The 27717-nt window shown below is 37.1% G+C and overlaps 1 long non-coding RNA gene across 1 annotated transcript in view; it reads left to right on the forward strand.

Annotated features, from left to right (window-relative positions):
- Positions 1-27717, forward strand: part of LOC139987217 (uncharacterized) — a 145735-nt gene that overhangs the window by 38418 nt on the left and 79600 nt on the right. The window contains exon 2 of the long non-coding RNA XR_011799809.1: positions 26880-26982. This is a non-coding gene — a long non-coding RNA (uncharacterized lncRNA). The remainder of the gene's footprint in view (positions 1-26879; positions 26983-27717) is intronic.

Genomic DNA, 27717 nt, shown 5'->3' on the forward strand with positions numbered 1-27717 from the left:
CGCGGTCATTCTCTGCTGGCAAGACGGACGTGAACTGTCGTTAACAACCTTTACCACGTGATAGTAGTGGAATATATCATATCCTGGTGTCTCACAATCACAGTGTGTAGTACAAGGTATGATTGTTCACGGAAGGATAAATTGAAAATGAAGAACAAAGAGATTAAGTTTAAATAAGATTTTGCTTTTTGAGAAAATCGATTTTGAAATTATATTGGAAATTAATGTTGTCGTTGATACACTGAGGGTCCAAAGTGAATATAACTTTACAAAAATGCAGCTTCTATAATATTGAATTACTTGTGTCTTTTATTATTAGTTTTTACTATCATTGTTACGTACTTTATATCTTTTCAATCAATTTTCAATTTGTGCAACACATGTGTCAGAGCTTTTGAACGAACTTGGTACCTTCCAGATAATTACGTTCGATTTTTACTTTATGTAGGCGTATGATTCTTGCAGAAGGATAATCGTAATATAATTTTACTTTGTTATTTTTCACAGCACTTTACGCGACGCTATCCAATTCTTTTTGAAATATGATTTTTAGAAATTAGTTAATATCGATATATGTATTTTAAATTTGAATTCTAGATAAAATTGATTTCGACTATATTTCGTCTAATGATGATAACAGTCATTCATACGAGTTGCATTAATTTTTAATTCCACTAAAATTCGGTTAAGAAGCAACTAAATAGTAATACGCGATAAAACTGTGATTCATATTCTGCTCTGTCAAGTGCTAAAAACTCTAAATTTCATGTGAAACAAACTTCCGACATACGGTTAAAAAATTGTCAATTTCAAGTACATTGTTAGAATTAAAATAAAAGTCGGTGACTTTAAGCGTGGATTTTATACAGCCAGCCCATTCGGTGGAGCACAGAGAATAATCGAATGTTACCAAAACAGTTGTAAACCATTTGTCTTTGGGAATTAACCAGCTCGATTTTGCCGTGATACGAAGCCATCATGCGTGACGATAACAGAGAAAAAAAAAAATAAAAAAGCTGCTAGAATTTAACTTAATATAAGCGAATAACGAAATAAACAGTTAAAAGCGCGTATTATTCGTATTCGTACACGGCCGCAAGAGCTTGAAAATCAATACGAGATAGTAATCCGTAAAATAAACGCGTTTCAATTCTTCCTGTGAAAGCATATTTCAAAACTATGCCGCACATATGTAGCTTACCTGGGAAATTAATTGCGTATGAAAGCACAGCGCAACTAAGAAAATTATGGCTGACGTTATCTGATCGAACTCGAGCTTTAAGCGAAACACGATTATTTGTTCGTTATCATTTCGTTCCAGTAGAGTAAATGACACAAATGCAGCAGATTATGCTTTCTAACAACAATAACCGATGAATTTAATTAAAAAATATATAACCTCAATTCTTCACTGCTTTCGAATGAAACTTTCAATTATCTTTTTATATTATTCAGAAATTTATGGATCAAAAGAACAAATTTTTTTCATTGCAACATAGATAATAGTTTTAATCGAAATTAAAAGTTATCGAATAGTTCATCCCCAGGAAAATTTCAGCTATTCTGTTACATCGACATTAATCACTGATAGACATCATTATCGAGACAATTCGATTGCGCCCACATTCATTAAACATCGGAAATCGATATACGTATTACAGTGTAATGCGCGCGAAAAATGTCACGCGCGGCTAACCAAGTTGAACGAAAGAGCAAACATTGACGACTCGTCTGTTGATCAAGTCACTTCAATCAATCGTAGATTTTCATATGTAGTTGTTTCTGTTTCATGCACGGTAAATATTTGCCCATTCTGTGATACAACGAACTAGTAGATTACAGAGATTACAGAGAGTTTGTAACATTTAGTAACACAGTCGTTAACGAAAAACGAAATGGGCAAGTCGTTAGTGAAAAAAAAGGTTTGCTACGATTGCGAATGTAATTCTATTGCATCGTTTATCAAACATTTTATTTAGAATAATCGATTTTATTTAATTCTCTATCTTTTTTTTTATTTTTCTCTTTTTTTTTCAAATTGACGTTCGTCACACATCCAGTTAGGATAAATTGTTTCCGGTAGCATGATATTTTCAATAGAACTGTTCAAGTCTAGTTTGTTATTTCATTGAGTTCGTCGTTGTCAATGGAACTGCATAAGTATCTATCAAATTACGCTAGTTATACTAGATGCTCACAGCAATTACAATATCTATGCTCCAATTAGTATCTACAAGTGCGATTATTAAAACAAAGTTACTATAATTGTTATAATTTTTCATGCACGTTGGAAAGTTATACGACATGCGATATATTAGGTTGTCCGAAAAGTTTCTTTCGTTTTATAAGGAAATAATAGAAGCACAATGTTTTTCGTTTTATATTAGTTTTTTGAATTATGCACGAATATAATGATAGAAATATAACGAAATGGATCAGATTTAATTCAGTAAAATAATATAAAACAGAAATTGTTGTTCATCTATTATCACCTTATGAAACGAAAGAAACTTTTCGGACAACCTAACAAATACACAAGTTTACGAAATTATTAGAACACCTGTAGGACACATGTGATGAATATACATTATGTGTGTTACATAAAACATTCTGAAATTTCATTAGCACTGTTACGAAACTTGACTATTACGATTATATTGGCAAAGTTTGAAACAAATCTGAAAGTATATATAGGGAGGAAATATTTATTGCTAGTATATATTTCGCAGAGATGGCAAAAATATTATTACTTTACTAAATCCACGTTTATTATAAGTTTCAGACAGCTATTCGTACTATACGTCAATTTTTTAACAGTAAATATCGTGTAACTTGTGTATGCATATCTTCAGATTGATTTCGAATTTTATCAATACAATCATGACAGTCTTGTGATAATACCAATGAAATTTTCAAAATGTTTTGCATAACACTTACGATGTAGACATAAAAATTGTCTATGATAAATATTCAAGTGCTCTCGCGAGTACTGTATAAAACACTTTTCACCTGAAATTGCGGTGCTGTAAAGAAGTTGGCCAATTCATCACTAACATTTACTGTCTACTTCCACCCATTCCCAAACGCATGCCCTCGACGAACAAAAGCGCTGCATACAATGTTCTTTACTAAAACTTGTACCTAACTTTCGTTGAATTCTCAGTCGGCGTTCCCTTGAAACTTTTCAAGGTTCTTCTCTCGGAATGAAAGAGACGGAAGAAAGGGAGAGCAGACGCCCTTGAAGTATGAGCCCATGGGATGTCGCGATGTTGAGTGAATTATCAGTTACGACTAGACAGAAGGTAGAAACGGCAGAGAAAGGTTAAGCTGTCGCTTGCTGGACGAGGCTAATGAAAGTTTAGCCGTGTAATGCAATCTGACGGAAAGCAAGCTTCCCGTCTGACGTGATAGGTCAGTTCAGGCTAGTCTGAGTTTGCCGGGAAGACAAGTGGATTAGCCAAGGCACCGAGGATGGCGGCTATATAACCTACGATCTTCGACTTCCTTTTTGCTTCTGTTGCCCGTCTTCGACGCTGAGTGTCGACCCATCTCTACTGTATATTCGTTCGCTGTCGATGTCTACCATTTTTATCATCTCCCCTTGTCCAGCTGAGACGTAACTTCGAACGACAGTTATTACAGTGGACAATTTGTCCGTTCCTGTTATTCGAACCGTAATACCGACATACAAACGCGAAAATCACTGTGACAGCGATATATATCGAGGACCACGTGGCAATTCGTCCGATTACTATCAATTTCCCAAGCTTTTCACGATCAAGTGTATTGTAATACGATAAAATTTTATTGATCGTATCGTTTTCCTTTTAAAAGATTATATATTTCAAATGTAGTGAATAATTTAAATCGTTGGCGTTACGATTTATGGCGAAAATTGCAGTGAAATAAATGCACTGTGTATTCAGAGAAAATAGTGGAAAATTAGTAACCATTTTAGTTTTTGCCTAAGAGCTTCAAAACTCTATTAACCCCTAAAAGTTAACGTTGCGATAACACGATAGATAATTTGTATAGATAATTCCTTTTTAAAAATTGTTGTTTAGTTCTTATTTACTTTCATCGAATACACATTGTAATTAGAGAAAGCAATTGCAAAAATTTGTTGAATATTTTTTATTACCATTCCTTCAAGTAATATGAAAGTGAATTAACGATATAGAAGAATAAAAAAACGAGTGTTAAATACCATAAACATGTGCAACCCAACCCAGATCTGATCTAGATCTAAATTGTTGTAATCATTCGTAATTTAACAGTATCGCTTAAAAGTTCATCCACGGTGCTATATCGGTTTAAAAGCAAACGTATGTGCTTTTAACGTGGCGAAGCAGACGTATTAAAAATTGAATCGATATAACAACAGGAATGGGAATCGACGTTTCCGTGAGAGAATGCGGGGAACATTTTCATCGTTGTCGCGACGCAGAACGGCGCCGACTTGTTTTTCGTCGGCTGAACACGCATTATAATTTCTGCCGCGGCTGATACTGCCTTTTCTCGTGACGACACGCGGCCATGCGTAGTTTCATAGTCCCGCGATACGAAACGACACGTGGTTACTTAATTCTAGCCGACACGGCACGTCGTTTTTCCCAGAAACGTTTATACGCCGCGATCAATGCAGCTCGGCCAGGAATGGAATTCCGTGTTCGAAAGTCGTGTTTCTTCGTACGACAGCCAGCCACGTTTCTACTTATGTGTATCAAATGCGTCCTTTTGTTGAAAAATCGCGTACGCTCGACACTTGGCCGATAGATTTATCGATCGCATAGATTCACGACCTTTTCGAGCTTCTCCATCTTTCTTCTTATCTTTCTACGCTATGTTACGTTCGAACGGACTTCGTGAAATTTTGAAGTTGCCCCATAATTTTCTCGTCTTTCTCTCGGATTTACATAAATTGGTTTGCGGGTTTTGCGTGGATTTTTGAAACAAAATCGGTAAAGAAGTTTCATGGAGTAATAAAAAAGTACAAAGACAAATGTACTCTTGCTGCTCTTTGGTTACAGTTAGTCAATTTTTCTGTGCAACTTTTCTCTTTTCTCAGTAAGATGTATCATCTTTTTGTAAATTCAAGTATAATTGAAGAGTTTTCTGGAAAAAAGGAGACAAAATGATAGATCGAGTCAGTTACGATGAAAGTTTTTAATGCTAGTTTCATAATTTTAGTTACATTTGAATTGGTAATTGTACTGGCTATTGAAAAACTTTGTCCGTTTCATATATTTACAAAATACATAAAAATCTCATAATTCAACTATTCAATTAGAAAATACACTCGGCACCTACATATTTAGGCACTGCAGATCCTTCTTGTCAGGAATCTTCTCAGTTGTAGTATAAAAGTTAAAGTATAATATTCCCAAATTTAAAAATATCTGTCGAGAAACGTTCTCTCAGATACATTTTTTTACAATTTCTACCAAATTATCCTATCCACTCTTCGTCTAACCAAACATTTATAGCGGCACATGAGTCAACGGAAGATTCGAATCGGGAGAGACTCATATTGTTGTGCCTTGGAGTGCCAACGTTGTTTTCGTTTGCTAGGTTCAAAGGTAAACGAACTCCGGACAAAACATTATCGCCGTTATTTGTAATCGTCAACCGAAGTTACATTTGAGCTTTTTGTAATACCATTGGTCGATACAAATAGACGAACATGCTCTCTAGGACAATCATTGTAGCGTGTCATAGACAGTCGAATAGCGAGCGTAGAGTTGAACAGTGGCATTGAACGTGCGACGATTACGACCTGCATACGCTATCTGTGTACTTGTATTTAAAGTGATTTGTACAATTTTACACTGACTATTACAATTTTATCACTCGTCTCTTTAATAAACCAGCACGTATAATAAACCACCTCACACTTATCATATACACCCTTTAATAAATCAGAAAGAAGTTTACTAAATTGCCCTTAATTTCGGTTAAAGAAGAATACGGAGGGATGGAAAACGGGTAGACCATGTGGTGGGTTTCGTCTATGGTCAAAGTGATTTCTGAAATTGGCGAAAAGGAGGATGATCGACCGCGCCACGTAAGCTAGCGGCCAGATATTTACGAGGGTGAAATGTCTGGTTTGCAAGTAAAATCGTCTCCGCAGTGAGCCACACGGCTCGGGGCCGCTGACAACGTTTGGCTTGATGTCGACGAGGGTGGATAGGTTATAATTGGTTTTATCTGACTATAGCGGCAAAGGTGGGCATAATGGAAACGATAGGCTGACACGCGAATCCAACGTAGGCCACTTCTGGGGGAAAAGGAAACGCGGCGCGCTCGAAAGCGGCGGTTGCGAGCAACAGCAGCAGTAGCAGCAACCTTTCACAGCCAGTTGGTCTGCACGATATTACTATTTGCACAAAATTACCAGGCCAAGATTGCCGTACTTATGAACACCCCAGTCACCCCGATCGGCTAACGTCGACGTCGTCGTTGTTGCGAATAATCGCGTGCGTGATCCCGTGAACACCGAGCGGTTTGCTTCTTACGATTCGCTCGATTTTCTGCCTTCTTCTTTGCTCGAACCGCACGATGCAGCAATTCAAAAAATCAGTTTTATCGATGGAACTGTAATAGCTGGGTGAATATACGACTGTACGTGAATTACCATAAATTTATGTCGGAAGAGGCAATTTCTATCGTTGCCTGAAAGAAATTTTATTTGTAATTATACTCATAAATGCTACATACTCTCGCACGAGTAACTGTAAGGTTTATTCGAATCTCTCAGAAGCAACGCTGATCAACTCCATAAATTGAAACGCAGATAAAAATGAAAATTTTCTAATATTCGATTAGAATTTCTAATTTTTGATATCTTGCGATAAATTAATTCAGATAAATAAGTCGTTTTGTTTTCTAATTATGTATTAGGTTCGTGAATTTGAGAACTTTATAAAATGTTACCAGTTTCACTCCTAAGAGGCTCATTTAAGTTAACTTCTGGTTTATCAGAAAATTATTAATACAACATGTTTGGCATTAAAGTTTCACAATATGAAATGATGTAAAAGTATGAATGATAAGGTGAAATAAAGCGGATTTTAATTGACTATAACAAAGAAGAATTAAATGTTTCGGTCATGATATGTTTCGCGAATGCTTCACCTAGAGATTCTCCGAAACATCCGAACAAATCTACATATTATCAAACTCGGCCTGCGGAACATGCATTGACATGTAATATATGTAGATTTCATCGGTGCTTAAAATTCATTTAGCATATTGAATAGTCAAAACGTAATTTTTATTGCAACGGATTCACTTAACATACCATTGATCGATAATTGAACATACGATGATGATAACACAATACATATGATATATTAACCATTCTGTCAATAATATAAATATTCACATTTTATGAAATTAATCGCTCGACTTGAATTTTCTCCGAAATTACGCTATAACATTGTACTTATTAAAAAATTACAGAATAATTTTCTAATTTTTCTTACATGTCTTCACGAAGTCTTTTGCATTTTACGACATTTCTTTTTCGATGAAAGATAATCCAACCACATAAGAAATATGTGCATTACACTAAAAAAAAAAAAGAAAAAAATGGAAAAGAAAAGACATTAAAGTGTTCTCGTTTCGTGTTCGGAAGCTTTAAGAACGACGTGCGTGCAATTAGTCGCAGTTAACCTTCTTTTTCGAAAACGTCTAAAGTGGGTTAATTCGTGAAATCATCGGAGCGCAGAAATTACTTCCCAAATAAATCACTTTTCATCCTTAATTTACGTGGATTTGCATGCGAGCATCGCTCGCAACAAGGATCACGTATCGGATGAGAATTAAGGGCGAGGAAGATAATGTTCGGCTGACCAGGAAACGTGATGGATGGCGCCTTTGTCCATCCAAGAAGTAGGTCTCTTTGGCTTCGTTCTGCTTTCCCGATCTCATCCATCATGGAATAAGAAAGCAGCGAGACGCCTTCCTCGTATGAATATTCAAGGAACTGCAAAACAATGGAAGAAGGTCGTTCGCCCGGGAAAACCCGACCTACAGCCTTTAATCCGTTCAGCAAGCTACCTTTTTCTGATCGCCGTGGATCCGCATCTAACGCTCGTTTTATTCAGATTGGTTAACCTACTTAGCCGAGGCGAAGATTTTCCCGAAGCAGGTTAACTGCGACTAATTGCAGATGGGCACAAGTACCAGCTGTTTTTAAGATTCCTGAACACGAATCGAAATGTACACGAGAATTCTTCCTTCTTTTTTCTCTTGTTTTTATTTCGAACACACCTGGGCTTCTTTTTGCGTTTCTGGATTATATTGGATCAAGAAATCTCTCCACTTCCGCGCCAGCTTATACACGTTTCCTTTAATCTTTACAAACCTTCTTCCTTGCTTTACATTTCTGTCGAACGGTACCATTTAGTCTTTAACTAATAGAAGACAAATAATTAAATAGTAAATTGAATAGTAACTTCTTAACAGTTTAAGTAGTTAGTCTATTTTAATCGAGAGAAAAATAAATATTACGTATAATCGCGAGTTAATTGTCGTATCAATTATACGTCTACAAAACAAACTCAAAGACCATAATTTTTGGTTAAACGTGCAGCCGAAAATTTGAGTAATTGTTCGTACTTAGTTCTCCTCCGCTCTACTCTACCCAGTTAGATAATTTCGAGCTAATAAACGTTTATAATACTGCGGCTATCGTTCGGTCGTTCAAACGATATGCTGCGTTATAGCGGGGTAATGACGAGAGAAATATGGTTATTTTCGGTCCACCGTTGAGCGTGCTTCCCTAGTTTACTACGTTTTCTATCTGAAGTATGCCATCTTTATTACGTTATCGTGCGCTGCGTGCCGGCCGCCAGTTTACGCCCAACAGATTCAACCGTTGATACCCGTCGTAACAGTAATAATTAGTAGTTTCTTTTTCAATTTTAATAAGCCGCTAATCAGCCGTGTGTGTAAGGGATGATTGTGCACACGTTACGCCATCCTTTGGGAATTTCTACCATCGTCCATTACTTCCGGCCGTTGATGCCACTTACCTTGATCATGTATGCGCAGGTACTGCGAGATCATAGGAAAATACGGTATTAATGAATGGCGCGTGACGGATCTTACATAACTTTGCATCTCTCGTATACATCGATCATAGAAGCGTTCGTGCCTCTAATGAAGAACTCGAATGTTTGCTAATTATCCGCGGAAATAGGTGCGATCCCATAAATTTCGTACGTAAATCTACAGTCTGTGTTATCAAAACGAAGGGGTGTGCTACTGACGAAAATTGTGATTTGCAAAAAGATTGGATGAAATATTTGGCAAATAAAAAAATACGAGGGAAATGTAAAAATTGTGTTTTGGAGAAAATTTTGGAGATACTTTTATGTCGACGTGCAATGTGACAACGTGTAATTACATTGTGCAAAATCATAACTTGGAAAAAGAATTCCGTTGAACAATATATTAGACAAATGAATAAATGAATTTCTGAGAAAAATGTAAAAATTATGCCTGTGAAAAAGTTGTATTTGCATTTGTATTTCGAGTAGATTGGAATAGTTGCATGCATATTCTGCTTCGTTGACAAATTAATGATCGCTGAATTTGCACTTTAACTTATCGAATAGCACCAAGTACTTAGGAAAGAGTAATAAATTTTGAATAATTACGTCGTTCACTTACAATTATGACAAATTAATGTATTATCGAGTGCATAAATAAACATGCATGAACAATTTCTGGTTACCGGTTGCGTTTTAAATATTTTGGTAACGTGCTGCTGTCGATTCTTTTATAATAACAATATAATAATTCCGAACATATGTGCAGCACGATATACTGAAACGTTTATCGATTATGTAATTAATTTCCATAATAGAGTGCCAAAACCAGATGCATACAGGTGATTGCTCTTTATAACGATAAAGAGAGTCCATTATTTTAACAATGGAAAATAAAAGTAGCAATTACAACCAACGAAATTCAGAAAATTTTTTCGAAAATACCAATACCCGAAGTATATACAACAATGTTCCACAATTCTGCAAAACGAATTTGTTTTTAAAATAACTTCAAATATTTAATAAAAAAATTAACACTGACAACTTATACTCACAAAGATTATGCTCTATTAGTACTACGTTAATATGTTTTGTACAACGATATTAAACAGGACTAATTCTTTTTACGATATACTAATATTATATTAATAATACACAATTAAACTTTACGGAAGAAATATCAATCATGGATCATAAAAATTATATTATGTACTAAATGTCCACATGGCAAATAACTGTTTATATACTGAAATAGCAAAAAGAAAAAGAGAAAAAAATAGTAATAAATTCAATGTATCTATGTCATAGCTATGAATTGAAATCAGAGAGACCATCAAATATTCTCTGCGATTCTAAGCCTTTTGGAGAAATCGGTCGACTCTTGCCAGCACGCGTCAGAAATCTGCATGTGCATGGTGTTCCGTATATTGGCGTGCGACGCGACGTGTGTCTGCGACTGTGTGTGCGTGAATTTTTACACACGTCGGATATTAATATTCAAAACAGGCATAACGGTTATTTTGTGCCTCGTTTTTATATTCCGCAGAATCCGACGGGGGAATATTCAATATATTATTGCCAGGCGTTGTGCCTCCGCCACTGGCTACCTGTCTCAATATTTTATTGGAATACATATCGCAATATCGCTGAGCGGTGCGTGCAGACAGCAACGGAATTCGGATGTGTTCCACGAGAATCCTTTACATTCGCGCGACAACACACGTCGTTGTATGCTTTCGCGCGTAAGATCGTGGATAAACGTATGACAATCTCGAACGAGTTGTACCGGCAATATCTAGAAGCAATAAAAATCGGCGGTCCGTGCGGGTAGTGAAATATATTTTCCTATTTTTGACGATAAATCGACCAAGTATATTCCAAGTATCCAAGAATAAAATTCGTATGTATAACAGTGTACAAGAAGAAAGTAGTGAAATGAGCTTAATATCCGTGCTACTTTTACATCCATAATAGCATAATCGCGAATGTAAACGTTGCTTTGTTAAATGAAAGATAATCTCATTCTCAAAGAAAGTCACCTCGTAAAAATCATTTTCTTCTACGATCAACACATAGCTTTCTAATAACGAACGTTGAATGCGTCAGTTGCACGATACTTTCGCATGTAATAAATTATTTATACAGAACGCAATAGAGAAAAACATAAACGTGAGCCACTTTAACGAGATGTAGCCGATATTCATTCAACACGGAATATTGTTATTTGCATGGTAAAAATTATAAATTAGCAGATAGCGTCGACGATTACGTGTTACGCGCGTTACATTGATACGAAAATTATGACTGATTTGAATCGTGGTATCGCGACGCTCTCCATTTTCCATGAATTTCCTGGTCCTGCACGCACACGGTATCGCACACACGGTAGATGAAACGCCGAAATGGCAGTATGTTAAAAAACGCTGACACTGTCAACTAAAACCCGAGCACCCACCAATGTGTCTTTCCCTTCCCTTCGCTTCCATTCTCCTGCCACGCCGTTTTCGCGAACAACATGTCCCACGAAATCGACTATCCCTTTTCTTCTCTCTACCCTGCCTTTAACGTGTCACCTAACCCTCTATTTCAAAACGTTTCCTTCCCTTGCAGTTTCTTCAGTTTCTTCTTTAACAGCTTTGTGACGCGAATCTAAAGGTTTTCCGTGGCAGTCTTCGATGAGAACTCTAAAGGGTGGTTTAAACCAGTTACTTCTGAAGGACGGATTTTTGCGACTCTCGAGGTTTCGTGGTATCATGGTAGTTTGATACACGTACTTTTAGTTTGGATTCATGAAGGTAGGAATTTTCGGTTTTGAAAATATCAAACAGCGGATCAACGATTTTGGGTTTGGAATTTAGAGATTCCTCGATGATAAGATAATACTTTGAAGTTTCAGAGATCAACCAGACATGGTTCTATAAGGCTGACGTAATCAGTATTGGATTGTAAGATTATGGCTGGCTTATCTTCAACTTTTTCATTGTAAAGTAACTCATTTTTTTCGATTTCATGATTGTTAATATTCCACGAAGTGAAAGGTTTTTATTTACATTCTGAGACATCAGTTGTCTTACTATCGCATACCTAAATTCGAAGAACCTTATCAGACGGTTGTGAAGTTGCATCGAACGTATCACAACGTAATCACAAAATGTGCTTATCATCTGAAATATCCTAAAAGCAATGATTCTATGTTTGTAACAACACCAGTGTGTCTATTCAATCAAACTCTAACACTGAACGCATGTTATTCTATATACGGCGTGTCTAAAAAGCAACGAGACTGATCCTGCAAAAGTGTTTATATGCCATTTAACCAAAAATATACATCGTCCGCTTCAAGATAGTTTCCTTGAGAAGTTACACATCTCCGAATGCGGTCCTCTCATTTCTGGAAACATTACTTGAATTCTTCTACCGAAACTGCTTTCAGTTAGTCAGTTACGACGTTTTGGACATTACTCATAGTTCCATAATGATGTTCCTTAAAATGATTCTTCTGATGTTTGAGAAAAGAAAAAGTTCATATAGATTCAAGCCTAAGACGTGTGGAAGCTATGGAATCACAAGAATACTTTCGTTGACCAAAGATTCATTTACAGAATGTGCAGTGTAGGACACTGCTGGATATGTCGCCGTTCCATTTCCATAACGTGCCACTAAAACACATTTTTCTGAAATTGCTGCGAAATCGCTCGTGTTAGCTGAATCGATCTGCTGAAGGTAGAGTAAAAATATTACGTCTCAAACATCATCGCGACATTGACCGGAATCTGTCTCATTACTTTCTAGACGTACCTGACATATTTACACTGTTAGCTATAAGTATTGCGACACCTGAAAATATTCCGTATAAATTGAATACTTTTTTCACTGCTTTTATCTCCTAGTTATTTCATTATAACTCCGCCATTTCGTTTGTATCATTCTGGTCTTACAATATAAAATATTAAAGGAAGTAAAATTTGTTAGACTTTTTAGATAGGTCCTAATATTTAGACCGATAACGTACCTATGTTTTCACGAGATTGTCCAATTACCATTGTAATTTATTTATGCTATTTGATCTCGTATCACCGAACAAGAGTAACTAACAAGTCTCGTACACGCGAATTGGGTGAACAGATTGAGTAAAATTGGGAGAGAAAGATGGACATGGAAATACGGGAGCGTGTCAAGGAATTAATAACGTGACATTACGTTCATCCGTTCAACCATACAAATTTCGCTTGCATAAGATCGCGTTAACCGGGCGCGCGCGAACCAGTAAATTATACAGTGCCGAGCGTGTTTACGCGACACGATTAATACTTCCGCGTCCGAAATTGTTACCAGACGTAACGACGCATCGCGGCCGTGATGTGCAAGCACGGCAATACATTTGCGGCAATGTACATAATTCGTCGCTCATTAGTGTAATGTGCTTCGCACTAAATGCTTCTACAAATTCGAAGCTTTATGTTTGCGAACGATTGTGCCCGGACAGCAATCGATATTGTTCGTCCGAGAGCACGCCACTGTTTAAGAGGTGTATAAATTAACGCGGAACGTATTAACTCGGAACCGTGTTAGGTCAAACGCGCGCGCAAGCGTTCATCGACACATGTAAAGATAACAGCGCGGTGTGTTTAATAGTACAGCTGATGAGTCGCGTGTTTGAATTGACTCTGTTCTTCTCGTGATTATCGTTCGTTAGTCTTTTTTTTTTCGACCTTTTATTTCCTGCTTTTATTTTTTCCCTAGGTTTTATCTGCTTGCTACGCGTTTGAACCTTTGATGCTTATCGTATCTTTGATGAGGTAATAAACGCGAGACTGTGTGAATGTTTTATAGGTGTATGTAATATTTGTCATCTTGACGAGCACTATAAATGTTTCTTTTTATTTGGTTTAGATAGAGAGAATTGTACGGGTTGTTATGTCGATCGTATTACATGATTGCGGGAATTAACTTTTAATCTCAGATACGATGCCTAATAAGAAAAATATTAAAATATATAAATATATAATATTTACAGATACTAAAACTTGGTAGATACGTATCGAAGCAAATATTGCGAACCTTTAGTCACATTGCTGCTAATAAATTGTTAATTATCTAAAGAAGGGAATTCTAAATATTCTTTATATTAATCGCAATGCTATGTACTAAAAAATGTAATATTTTTTTAAATAGTCGAATATTTTATAATTTCGAGAATTTGAAATATATTCAAAAAATTAAGATCTCGAGGTAGATTGCATAGATAACAATACTTAATTAGTTGTTTCGCATGGGAAAAAGTTCCATATTTAGCTGACTCTAATTGCGATAATGGATTACACGTGTATGAGCAACATGTGAAATTGGAATTCATGTGGCACAGATTTTAAAATCGCATTAATATTTTCAATCCTAAATTAACAATATACAAATAAGGGAACTATTACTTTAATTTAAGCACATAATGGCGATAAATCTGTACACCACGGTCAAAATCGATAGCTTTTTCGCCTCGCGTGACGATTACAAATAAAATACTTCTCTAAATATGTTCGCGTGTATTCAAAAATTTACGGATGGGAAACACTGGTTGAAACGACTAAACGTCATCCACGGAACGGGGGTAACGTTTCATAAAAATTACGATGGCTATTGTATTGTGCAAAAGGGAGAAGAAATAACATCGAGGAGGACAAAAATATTGCGTTTGCTTTTTAATTAAAGTATTTTTTTTTTAATTGTAGTTGATCCAGTTGGACAAAGTAAAATAGGAATAACGATAATGATAATAAATATTTCCATTAAATCTCATTGTACAAACGATTTAGCATACATTAACATGGGGTTGCACCTGAAATAATCCTTTTTACAGAAAGCGTCTGAAATCATTGAAAGGGATCTAGGGTCGAAAAACTTTTGACGGGTCAACAGTATCATAAAACATTCGGTAAGAGGAGCAAACTTTTTACTTTTAACCCCCACTTCCATCTTGAGCGAACAACTGCGGGGCAGATGCGAAGACTCACTCGCCAATACCTGTTGTCTTCCATCTTATGTAAACCAAAGGTCAGGTGGTGATATGACTGCCGGACATGACGAGGCAGATTCAGGGTCAGATACCAACAGTCAGTTGTAGCGCACAATTTTGCTCCGCCTTACGAATATCAACGGTCGTGGTCCAACCGCCAGACACGACAGAGTAGTTATAGTTCATTTGTCATTACCACCTAATGACAAAATCCGCAATCACTTAGTTGCCAACCCAATACATACGAACAGTCATTCGTCGAATACGGCTCATTCCCGTCTCACAAAGTTCAAGGGTCGTGATGCGACCGTCAGACACGATATAACAGTTGATATAGTTGATACAGTCCATTTTGTAATCTATCTGTCTGGCTTGCAACTCATTTCTTGCGCTCACAACCGCGAATGTTCGGACGCGTACAGAAAGCACGGAAAAAATATATTTTACGCCTAATGCTTTCACAACGGCAGATCTAGTTTTTGCTCCATTTTCACACGGGGACGCGACGAATATGCACTACGCGAGCAGAAGCCTTTACGCGCGAATAACATTCAGTATACTATAACGCGTCGCTCTATCGATCCCAAATCACTTCGACTTATTCCGCAAGCGTAAGCCTCTCGAACAGCTCAACTACGACGGTATATTTCCATTTTTCGTCGCGTGAGAACTTCGACAGTCAGTCGCGAGAATCACGACTCCATCCAGCCGAGATATTAAAGCCAGAAGCTACAGCGAATTCGCGACGCGTTTGTCTTCCCCATGGAGAGTGGAATATGGAAAAGAAAGTGTAAAAGGGAATTTCAAGAAGGAGATCAACGTGGAAAAGTGTGGGGAGGGCGAACGAGAACGAAGCAGGAAGGAAGAAGTTAAAACGGATGAATTTAATAAGATTTAATACGTATTTATCTTTAGGGTAGTAAAAGTTGATGTCAGACATTAAAATTGACCCGATCACTGATTTAATTAAAAATTGACATTTTTATTTTTCCTTCGTGAGAAATAAACGTAGACACGGTTGAACGCAGTTGAAGTTAAATATGATTTAAAACGTACGAAGTTCTTTCATTTTCAAAGTTATACCAGTCGTAAAAAATTTCAAAGGTATCAAAAATATTCGAGCATCGAAAAAACGTAGACTACTTTAAATTTCTCGTAATCAGTATAACTAGACTAAAATAAGAAGACCAGAAAGTGAATACGAGCTTTTCAGAGTGCTGTAGAATGCGAAGTTACATCAGAGTGGAATGAAGTACGATTTGAGAGGATCAAAAGCAGGAACAAACGGAGGAGATTTACTGGAAAGAGGCAAGCAAACAGGCAAGAAAAAGTGTGAATTAAAGAGAAAAGAATTTTTAGTGGGAAGCAAACAAGCAAGAAAATATGTGAACCAAAAAGAGATGGGAAGTGGAATGAGACTGAGCACGAAGTACTATAGTAAAGAGAGTCAGTTCAAAAAGCCGGAATTTCGAAGCGAATGCGGCGTTTCTGGTAGTTGGAATCGCTAAAAATGCAAGAACTACGGTTAAAAGAATGAAGAAAGGAAGAGGATGGTGAGGTTACATCGAATACCGTGCCAGGTTTCAGAGCGAAGCGAAGAACCGAAGGTTGGTTGCGATCGAAGGACGTACTCAGTTGGAAACGGGACAGAGAGTCGTGTCGGTATCGTACGTGGGGCAATAAGAAGCCGTTATACGAGAAGACATTTACGAAACGGTGTCCTCGTCCCGTACAAACGAGTTCGAACAAGGAATACCGGCACAACTACGAACCGACGTATCCACGACGCGCTACGATTCCTAGCGTGAGATCCCTTCGAGCAATTGCATCGTCTCGCCTTCGGAAAAACGATCGTACAACGGAGGCACACGACCCGTTTCTACTTCCCGCGTGTCTGCACGTCTCTATATTGCGCCGCGAACGATTTAAAAACGAGGCTGATGAGGGTATACTTCGATAAAGCATACGCATGGCGATATAATATGTAACACTGATTTTGAAAATGAATTAGTTATTGTTTCTTGAGTTTAGTTTCTTCCGTTCAATTCGAGAACTTGGATTATTCTTGGTGTATACTGAGCTGTATTTTGTCAGTCTATTTTGTATTTAGTCCAACTATTGGTTAGACTAAGTTTGAACTGCTTCTTCAGATTAGTTGCATAGTATCGCGATACATTGAGTGAATTATATAAAATGATCAGAAAAAATGCAGTAAAATATGATATGAAACATGTCGCGTTAGATTGATTCTCTTATCTTATTTTAATAAATTTCAAAACAAACTAGAATCTATCAAAGTGACGTTGAACTTTCAGTTACATAATTATTTCTTTGAATAAGATAGTATACTAATTTTGCAAAAAAAATTTGAAAGAGCGCACTTTTATATTGTTGGTATTCTAAGTGTGACAAACAATTTTGTCAAATGTTTTACTTAAATCAAATTTATAATTATCATCGTATTTGTCGTTTTTGCGACGAGGATTCCTAAAAAGTTCGGAGTCGCATTTGCGTGTACATCTGCTCGCCCGATTTACGGGTAAACAAACGTTAAACGATATTCCCTGTGGTGATTCGACGCAACACACCCGTCACCAGGACATTTGGTTTAGTCGAGGGTAGAAGAAAATAGGGTAGCGAAACTCTCGATCAGAGATAGTCAATTAGAACTGTTTTCTCGACGAACTGTTCCGGCTGATTCATCCCCTTTTTTTCCGTTTTGACAGAGTCGTATTAGCTTTTGCATGCTAGTTTAAGCAGATAACAGAGGGGAGAACTTTTACGGCATAAAAGTGGAAGTTTGGGTACGATAGATTAGAATAGACGTAAAGTGCGTGTCTGTTATTCTTCCCGTTAATTGAACTTGGAAAAACTTAAAACTAAGTTAATCAACTGATTGAATCATATATACTATCGTATATAAGTATTTATATGTACATTAGATACAATTTTACCAAAATATCTATATTTTTGTTGCATTTTGTTGCCTTGAATTTATTTATTTATTATAAAATAACTACTGTTAGTTTCTCCTTTTTTGCCATGCTGAGTCAAACCTGATTTTATTAAATTAAAATTAAAATAAGAAAAATTTCCACACCGCTTTAGAAAGCTTCCTCTTTATTCATACGTCATGACTGACATTTCAGTATTTGGATGCTTGAGACTATTGAACCCAGGTATCTACGGAGCACCTATTTTTATCCAACTTCGATTATTCCTCTTTTATCCATTTTTACTGTGATGTCTGGTAACTGTTTATGATTATCTGACACAATATCAGAGCCACAATTAAATTGAAGAGTTTTATTTAGTTAAATTATTGCAAATATATATTATACATTTACACTAACAAATATTCAGATATTTATGGGCCGTAGGCTAGATGTAATAAATGATACAAAAATCAATTTAGGAGCAATTAATATCCACCAAACTTGCGTGTTACTAATTTAATTTATAATGTAATATATCACATTAATATTCTACATAGAATCAGCTAAAGTAAATCAATTTAACGCAAATTATTACTACTATTTGACTAATATTTGCTAAACATTAAACTAATTAGAAGATACATTGTTCAATAATATAGATATACCCAACAGAAAGCCACGCGTGGTATATATACTCACAATTTAGCGAACGTTCCACAAATTCTTGAATGATGACGAAACAGGAGGTTTTTCGCTGTCGCACAATGCAGCGCGAACCTTTTTTCACGTTCGTTGTCGTGACAGCCACTTTCATGTCTCTCGTGCAAGATATACAGTGACCGTTCATAAAAAAAGGAGAAACAGTACCACCGAAGGTTCGTAAAATCGAGCGTAAAATATTTAACGAGAACGGTGGCCCTGTCCTTCGTGCGTATCGCGCAAGAGCACGCGCGAGGCGTGCGTTTTTATTACCACGACTGCGACAAGCAGAGATCGTGCCCATGGATCCCCCTCGACTTTGTATATGCATATCGTCTCATGGTAACAAAGGAATTTTATCTGAAATCACCACACGATACTTGGTAAAATGTCACCGTACTAATTAAAATCCGTCCCGATGAGAATAAGTTTCGAACGATCCAGGAAACAGACCATTGATACGCGGTTAATGTATCATCACGAAGAGCCAACGTGTACGTTGTGTTGTTAATGGTTTATTAAAAACGTGCTCGCGCATAAACTAACGTGTACATTGGTATACGATTAACCTGATATCGAAAAAGTAACAAAACGGAGGTCAATCTGGCAATTTGCTTTTTAAGCGAAACCAGCTGAACGTTCCAATACTCCGTGCCAATATAAAGGAAACTAATTAAACAAACATCAGTCGATATCGGACGAACGAAACTGAACAGGCAAACAAAAAATCGGTCGAAAATGTTGGCCCAGCATCGACGATTTTTCGTTATTTACGTATCTATAGATAGACTCGTGAAAGTATTTGAATAGTTGTATTTTTATGAATATGTTATGTGTCCTGTACGAAATATTTTGGAACTTCATTAGCACTGTAATGAGACTATCGTATCTTATTTCGTAAGGTTTAAGATAAATTTGAGTGTTCATAAATATTTAATGCAGATATATTTCGCAGAAACAGCAAGTGTATTTAAATTGTCAATTATCCATTGTATTCATAAATCTAAATATTCAGTGAGATGATATTTAATTTTTTACGGATATGTGTCTGCAATAAATATCTTGTAACTATTATATACGTTTTCAGATCGATCTTAAGTTTTGCCAATATAATCGTGACAATATGATTGTAATTCTGGATCTTAATTGCCGAAATAAAAGTAAAGGAACACTAAGATTACACTTAGAATTTATATTAAAACAGTTTTACATTTATTTAATAAAGGATTTCCAGGATCTTCGTCGATATACAGTTGCACGCGTCTCAGCATTCTCTTTGTCTCACCATCTTCTGTACCAGACTGCCAACGGAACAGTTGCATTCATCTGTTTTTCAAGACGCTGTGCACACACATACTTCCATATACTCATATTCACATACGTGTGTTACACGGCTAATCTAGTATAGCACATAAAATTATACATATTTCAATAGTTTTATATAACGCATATAGTATGGATGTAAAACTTTTCTATGTTAAATATTCGAATACTATCTTGAGCCGGTTTATATTCAGAACCCTTAAACAGAAAGGAACTTCCACTATGCGAGGTCAGAAATATTTATTTGATTTAGTGCCTTTCTTTATATCGTGACCTATTATGCCACCACAGTCCCCCTTCCACGTGCGTAGTCAAATTTGGTTATTCGTGCACCGGATGAAAGAGTGGCCTTCCTTTCGCTATCATTTCAAGCATAACCATGGCCATTGCACGCAACGGTAGTTCACTTTTATAGGAAAACAAGGGCTACCTTGGCGAGGGTTCACGCAAAGGTCGACGTTACCGCATCCCATGGGAGACTACCTTCGTTTCCTTTCCTCGCTGTTCTGAACACGAGCCGCCTGAAATATCCAGCCGCGAGGCGTCCTTGTTTTTTCATTCGATGAATGAGTGATGACGCACACCACCGTTCATACATTCACTGACAAGGTAGAATACAACGCGAAGGGCCATCGAAATCCACTCACGTTCTGGTTCCAAATGCGAGACGTTGTTACTCGTGAATAACCTTAGTTATGTCGCGTCGTTATTATCTTCGGGCGTCTTTCCTAACGAGACGTTATGAAGGAATGGGAGAACACGAGACTCTGGGAGGGCTTTAAGATTTTACACCAAAGCTGAAGTCGGGTAATAGAACACCGTGAAAGAAAGCTCTCCGCTGTTGCTCCGGACTGCCTGTCCGGAGAACGTCCTCCACGCTCGAAAAACCCTTGGCATGCTTTTACTGGCTCATTTCGCGGGAGATGGAGTATCTGTTACACGATTGGTATGCTGGTTGGTTTGCAAGATTTCTTGGAATAGTCGTTTTTCCGAGGAGAACGTACGAAGGAAAGGTGCAAGCAACGTACGAGTAAGCATTCAAGTCACGTATGAAAAGGTACAAGTAAACATTGATAAGGACGAAATAATTTATTGGATCATTTTATAATTCTATGGAATAGGTTATTATGTACGGTGTTCCTTTTTTTTTGATACGCTGAATGCATATAAATCGGTTCACATAGCTAATAGAAAGATGTATCGCAAAAATAGAGTTCCATTTTGAGATTCGAGATTAGATCTTTTTTTCAGTGAAGATATTACGGATAACAAACTGGATTATTATTTTATAAGAATATATTTTATATCAGTGTCTTTTGAGCATTCTTTGCTAAAAAAGGAGAAACATTAACGATTCGGGAAGAAGACATATTCGTTTGACATATAGTTTATTAATTGAGCCGCTCAGAAGTTATATTAAATAAACCCCATAAATTGAAAAATATGTAATACAAATGTAACGATATTACAAACACTGTTTTTTAACTTTTAATTTCAGAATTCACTGTTATTTATGTCATTTCCGTAGGATAAATAAATTTATGAAAGTACATCATTTGTGTATTAAGAATCGTATATTGATCACGTACTTGTGTATGTTGATCAATTTGGCTTCTGAGGAGCTCAATTATTATATTCTATTAAGCTATGCATTAATTTTACTGTTCTATTAAAATTGCAAATTTGAGAAACTCATGTAGAAACTTTCATTAAAAGTTCTAACTATACATTAACGTACAATAAACTGGGTTTCATGAAGAGATATTAGCGTATCCGTGGGCAAACAATAGCATTGTTTCCCTCGTATAACCTCGCTTATCTCGCCAGTTCACATTCCATCGAGTAACACTCGATCGCGGTGGAAGATTTCATAAATCAATTAATTGGAGCTGGTGGTTTGGTGGCTGGTCGACTGAAGAATCAACGATACGGATGATCTAAAAGAGATACATACAACGCTGACCACAGTGAACGTTGACGTTAAATGATATCGCGTTCTCGCGCGTCCTCCAGCGTTCCGTGGCCGAATCGCGTGCGCATAAATTGCATTTCGATAACACCGAATTAACTCTATCTCTTTACCGCATTTATCAACTGAGACCCGCCGATAGAGCCGCACAATCCGGTCGAATCACGGATAATGAACGCGTCATCGCTATCATCGGTGTCATTGTCGCCAGTTTTATACACTTCTAACTCATAATAACACGCCGGCTGTTTGCACTACGTCGAACTCTATTGTTCATGTACAATCACGGACAACCGACACGTGTGACCAGCCATATATTAACGTGTTCCATCGAATAATGAGGACTATCGCGTTCCTCTATCGCTAATTTTATTCAAACGCCCCTATAATTCTAGGCTATACAGGTTCACGAAACTATACGAGCACTTACGGATAACTTTTATGAATATATTATGTGCGTCATATGAAACGTTCTAAAATTTCATTACCATCGTTCTACGCTCCTTACCAGAAATAGAATTTTGGAAAATATTTACCAGTCTCGTCTGGATTTTCATTCTTCTGACATCAAAGTCACTGGTATGTTAGGAAGCCTCGTCGGTGAGTCCACCAGCAGATTTCAATCAAAATGGCTTTCCTCCCCTCTTTGCTTTCTTTTATGGCAGTATCGGTGAACCTATTAGTCATTTCATACAGAAGTACAGGCTTTTTATTCCAGGATAGTAGGGAGGAAAACATCTTCTCTTCTTCAGGATATTCAGTAATGAAGAAAATTTGCATATTCAACGAGAAATGTTGCTAGTTTCGTGAATCGTTTGATGATAATTGCAATATCAATAATTATCTTTGTGTGTAGATTAGGAATTTTAAAATGATCCGCCCGCGTTCAAAGCGAGCGAGAGTCCACAAATACTCGAGATTAACAAGCATATTTAATGAAATCGTTCTGCGATAAATATATATGGATGTAGATGCACGCTCACTGACTTTCTTATCGCAACAATGGGATCTCTCCGTTCAATTAAAATACAACCTTCCTAGAAATAATTTACCACGAACTTATGAATAATCGCAGTAGTCGAAGATTTTCTTTCAGAACAGCTGCTAAACCGGCACAAAGCGTCAACACTGCTAATAAGACTACTTAGTCACCTTGTACAAGCAATTCCTCTCACCTTTACCAAAACGTATGATTGTGGAAAGCACACAGCTCTCGTTGTCCTACGTTAGTAATAACGTTTATGAAGCGCTTAAGCGTCTGCGTAGCCTCGTCCTACAACGGTAATTCAAAGTTGCACGAGACATTAGGTTGTACCGGAGTAATAAAATCTCCATTTCCCGCAGGACGCAGTCAAGTCAGGCATGCATATTTAATGCGGAGAGAGCACGTCGAAGGAAGGAAAGGTTGCCGGCTGTTACGTTGCCACAACTTGCCTATCCTCTCTCTCTTTCTCTCTCTCTTTCTGTCATTCCCTTCTCTGCGTACCTTCGCCCCTTTTATCCACAAACCCCCTCCACGAAGCGGAGGCGAGTCTCCTTGGATTAAAGACACGTTCACAGTACTCGACGTCGCAAGCCCCACGACGATGGTAATTCCCCGTGTAACTGGGCGATTATGAAGTAAAGCGACTTTCAGCTAGAGAAAACGCTATCCTGTCCCCAGCCACCGTCGCATCGGTCTCGACCATCGGAAGCCCCTCTCGATTATATCTAACGGTGTTCTCTTTCTTTCCTTCTCTCTCTTCCTATCTCTCGTGGTTTCTCTGTTAACACGCGTTTGCCGAACTAAAAGGGTCCCGCAGATATTTACCGTGCACTCTCCGAAATACGTTTCGGTTCTACGTTCGAAGAAACCTGCTCCGGGTTCCTGCTACTTAGCTCATGAATTTTCATCCGGACCACGTAAAGGAGATTAACCCGTTCTCTTTGATGACATAGATTTCTAAGTGATGAGAGAGTTGCTGTGTCGTGTCGTCGTTATGACGATTGCACTCGGGGAGAGCCTATGGGTATGGAATGGCCTCGTTTACCGTCATGGTCCGATGAATTTTGTTACGTTTGACGAAGCAGAATATGCACAGAGACGCGTATGGTTTTCTGTATGATTCTTTTATCTGAATTCAAACAACTTGAGACCTTACTAGTGGTCTTCTACTAGTAATATGTCTGGTTTGAAGTGTTGTTTTAAATTTCTATCTTCCTCCTTAGTCATCAAATCATTTCTCGTTTTCTTCAACCGCAAGTAATTTGATTAATATGAATGAGACTTTACTATATTGTTCTAAGTTTTAGATCTAGGTTTGCTTGCAATTTTGTCGTATTATACATAAAATATATGATTGCACTTTCTCGTACATTTTCTAGATTTAATGTCTTATTATCTAACGTTTGTACATATAATATATTAATTCCTATAACCTGTATGTTTACCTTAAAGTCTAACTTATTAATGTCTCAACTTAATTGTCAAATTTAAATACTCAATAGTTCATACCATTACATCTTCACTATTCATAAAATAACATATTTCTACTCTTCAAGTACCGAGCTAATCAACTAAATATTTCTCAATAAAAAATGAGAAATCGATCTAATATATATCAACCCTCCATCAACCAGTTGCCTCTGCTAGACACAAAACGTAACGAAAAGTAACTGGTAGAAACACGAACTATCTTCATTTCGTGAAGTTTCACCGTCGCGGAAACCGCGTAAATTTCATCGCGTCTCCGCGCCGCGTTGTTGAATCTTGTACATCGCGTGTGTACGCGACCGCGTAATTCGGAAATTTTGCGATAAACCAGCGAAGGGATTACGACAGCGTGCGTCTGTTCACGAACTAGGCTAAAGACGTAACGTACACACAATGAGCGACCGGTAGCTCGGTTCCACGCTCGCTGAACGGAGGTAGTGATTTCGCGGACGTGTAAATCCGCGCGCCCGAGTTCACCCGAAAGTTGGCCTGTCATATACGTAACGGGAGAGCTTCGCCGCCGGATGCACATTTCACTTATGGTCCGGTGTAAAACCAGGCATAACCTTTTCTTTTTACGACTACGCCTGGCTCGCGTATGTTTTTTAGCGTACGACCATCGGGGACGCGTATAACTCCGACGAAACAAGAAGAGAGCTCGTTCTTCGTTACCCTTATTTCACAAAATTACGTACTCCTGTTTATTCCTACGCTTTTATTCTCGCATTCATGAGAGATCAAATGTGATAGCACTTCTGTAGGACCACGTTTTATTCTTTCTAGTAGTCAATTGTCTTTTTTATCTACAGATTCCAGGCCGATCGACTTGCTTCTATTGTTCGAAAACGGAGAATGTTCGTGTTGAGTATAACGAGGTTCATTTTTGTCTCGCGGGATTTTGGCGAGCAGATTTTGGAAGCCGGGCGTATTAACGCGCTCGTGTTACGTGGCTTGTTCAGCTTATAATGGTGCAAGTGACACTGCGTCTCGCTGATGTTTGGTAGGTTTTGTGGGTATATGCGGTGATGTCGTCCGAAGAACGAAAGTGGCTGTTGGTGAAAATGACTGTACTCATAAGAAAAAGGGAATCTGGGATATAGGAACATGTGATGTATAATGGAAAACGTTTTGAATGTGTCGGTTAGGAGCTGAAATATTATTTAGGATACGTAGGAACCAATTATATTATAAAGGACAGGTACGTTACTTATAGTCCATGTCGATTTTAGTCAATCATCAGCCATAGAAGACGTATGTATATATTTGGGACAATTTCTTTATAATATAGGCCACCGATGTATAATTTTATAAAAAATTAATCTCTTATTTCTCTGTTCATAACGTTACCCAAAATTTTTTTATTACAATCTAGATGTGAAATACAGATATCTTAAAAGTATCTCTGAAATAATAAATTTAAAGAAATCTCTACGATATAGATATCTCGAAAGAATTTCTCGTCTTCTTATTCATAACTTTATAAAAATTTATCTGTGGCAAGTTAGATATCAAATGTAGATATCTTGAAAATTCCTTGGAATATTCCATCAAATCCATTTCATCAAAGACCGCAAAAATTGGTTTTAGAAAATTTTACGTCTGAGAGCTTGCAGTCCGCATTGGTAAGCTTGGTCAGTTTTCTTAGTATGCAGTGGATAGATACGACGGGACGCATTTCGTTAAGCCGAACGAGCAAATGACAGGCACCACTTCCCCACATCTTGGAATCAATCTTTCTAGACGTAAACCCCCTTTCTTCTCTAAGCCTTCATTTGCCTTCTTCTTACCGATGCTCGCCGACGAAGGAATCGATGCACTTTTACGAGTTCTCATCGATTTTGGGTCGCGTCGGTTTGGCCGCGTGATTCGATCGTAAACCAACTTTTATATACCTACGTTACACCTTCAGGACTACCAATAGCTGGAAGAAATCGAAGACAAGCGATGGCGCAGGATGGAAGATCCTATTTTTATTTCACTATCCTCCTTTCCTTTTTTATTTTCTTTCTTTCGTTTGCTTGCAAATCTTTTTCCGCTTATCTAGGTTCTGCTTGCACAGTTTTGTATTTTTATTTTAACTTCTGACATTATCTTCTTCCTCTTTCATTGATTCTGTTTCTTCTTTTCCTTCCACGTGTTTCTAGAAAGAAGCTCTTTCATTCGGTCACTGTCGGGCATATGTTCCCAAGAGTATTGCTGAGCGGAAATAAAATAATTTCGAATTGAAAGATTCCATAATCTAAGAAACAGTATAATAGCAGTTGTACAAAAGAGTAATAAAATATTTTCACTCACGGAGATAAAAGACACATATTATTGTGCAGAAGCAAACAAACGATTATTAAACCTACTAGAAATAAGAAATACTGAACCAGAATGCAAGCACATTATCTTTTAATTTGTTTTATTTCAGAAATTATGAACATTAAATGCGATCTGAATCTTCCGAGCCACAGCATACGTCTGCATGCGTAAGACAGGAATCAAGCTGTACAATATGTCAGACGTAGGTTTCCGTGAGTACGCTATGTTCCTTAATCTTCTAACATAATTCTGGTATCCTTGATAAATTATGCATGTTCGATCAATCTTCATAATTTCACTGCCGCAAATTTATTAATATAAAATTATTCAAAATAAGAATTAACAAAAATCAATAAGTTTGCTACTTATGACACAAGAAATCTCGAGTATTCCGAAGCAATATCCCGAAAACTTGCTAGATCTTAAGCTTTTCAATAATCAGAAAACATTTCCTCCTACGAATAACAGATACTAGGTTGTCCGAAAAGTTTCTTTCGTTTCATAAGATGATAATAGATGAACAACAATTTCTATTTTATATTATTTTATTGAATTAGGTATGATCCATTTCGTTATATTTCTATTATTATGTTCATGCATAATTCAGAAAACTAATATAAAACAAAAAACATTGTGCGTCTATCATTTCCTTATAAAACGAAAGAAACTTTCCGGACAGCCTAATACTTGTTACATGTGTAAATAATAACTCAGTCTACTTATATTTAAAAAGAAATGTATTTTGTATGAGAAAAGCTCAGTTTTCTGTTTTATCTCTTACGATCTATTTAAAAGATATTATTTCATCCAAAAAGGACTTAGCTAGTTTTATCTTCTCGGTTCAAGAAATAACAGTGACCTAGTAACACATCGAGTAATCGTCCTCCGAACATTAATGCTTATGTTGCGTCAGGACAGTTTGGCCTCCAGAATGGATCGTAAATCGT

This window comes from Bombus fervidus, chromosome 1 (assembly GCF_041682495.2).
Source record: "Bombus fervidus isolate BK054 chromosome 1, iyBomFerv1, whole genome shotgun sequence".
Classification (NCBI taxonomy): Eukaryota; Metazoa; Arthropoda; class Insecta; order Hymenoptera; family Apidae; genus Bombus; species Bombus fervidus.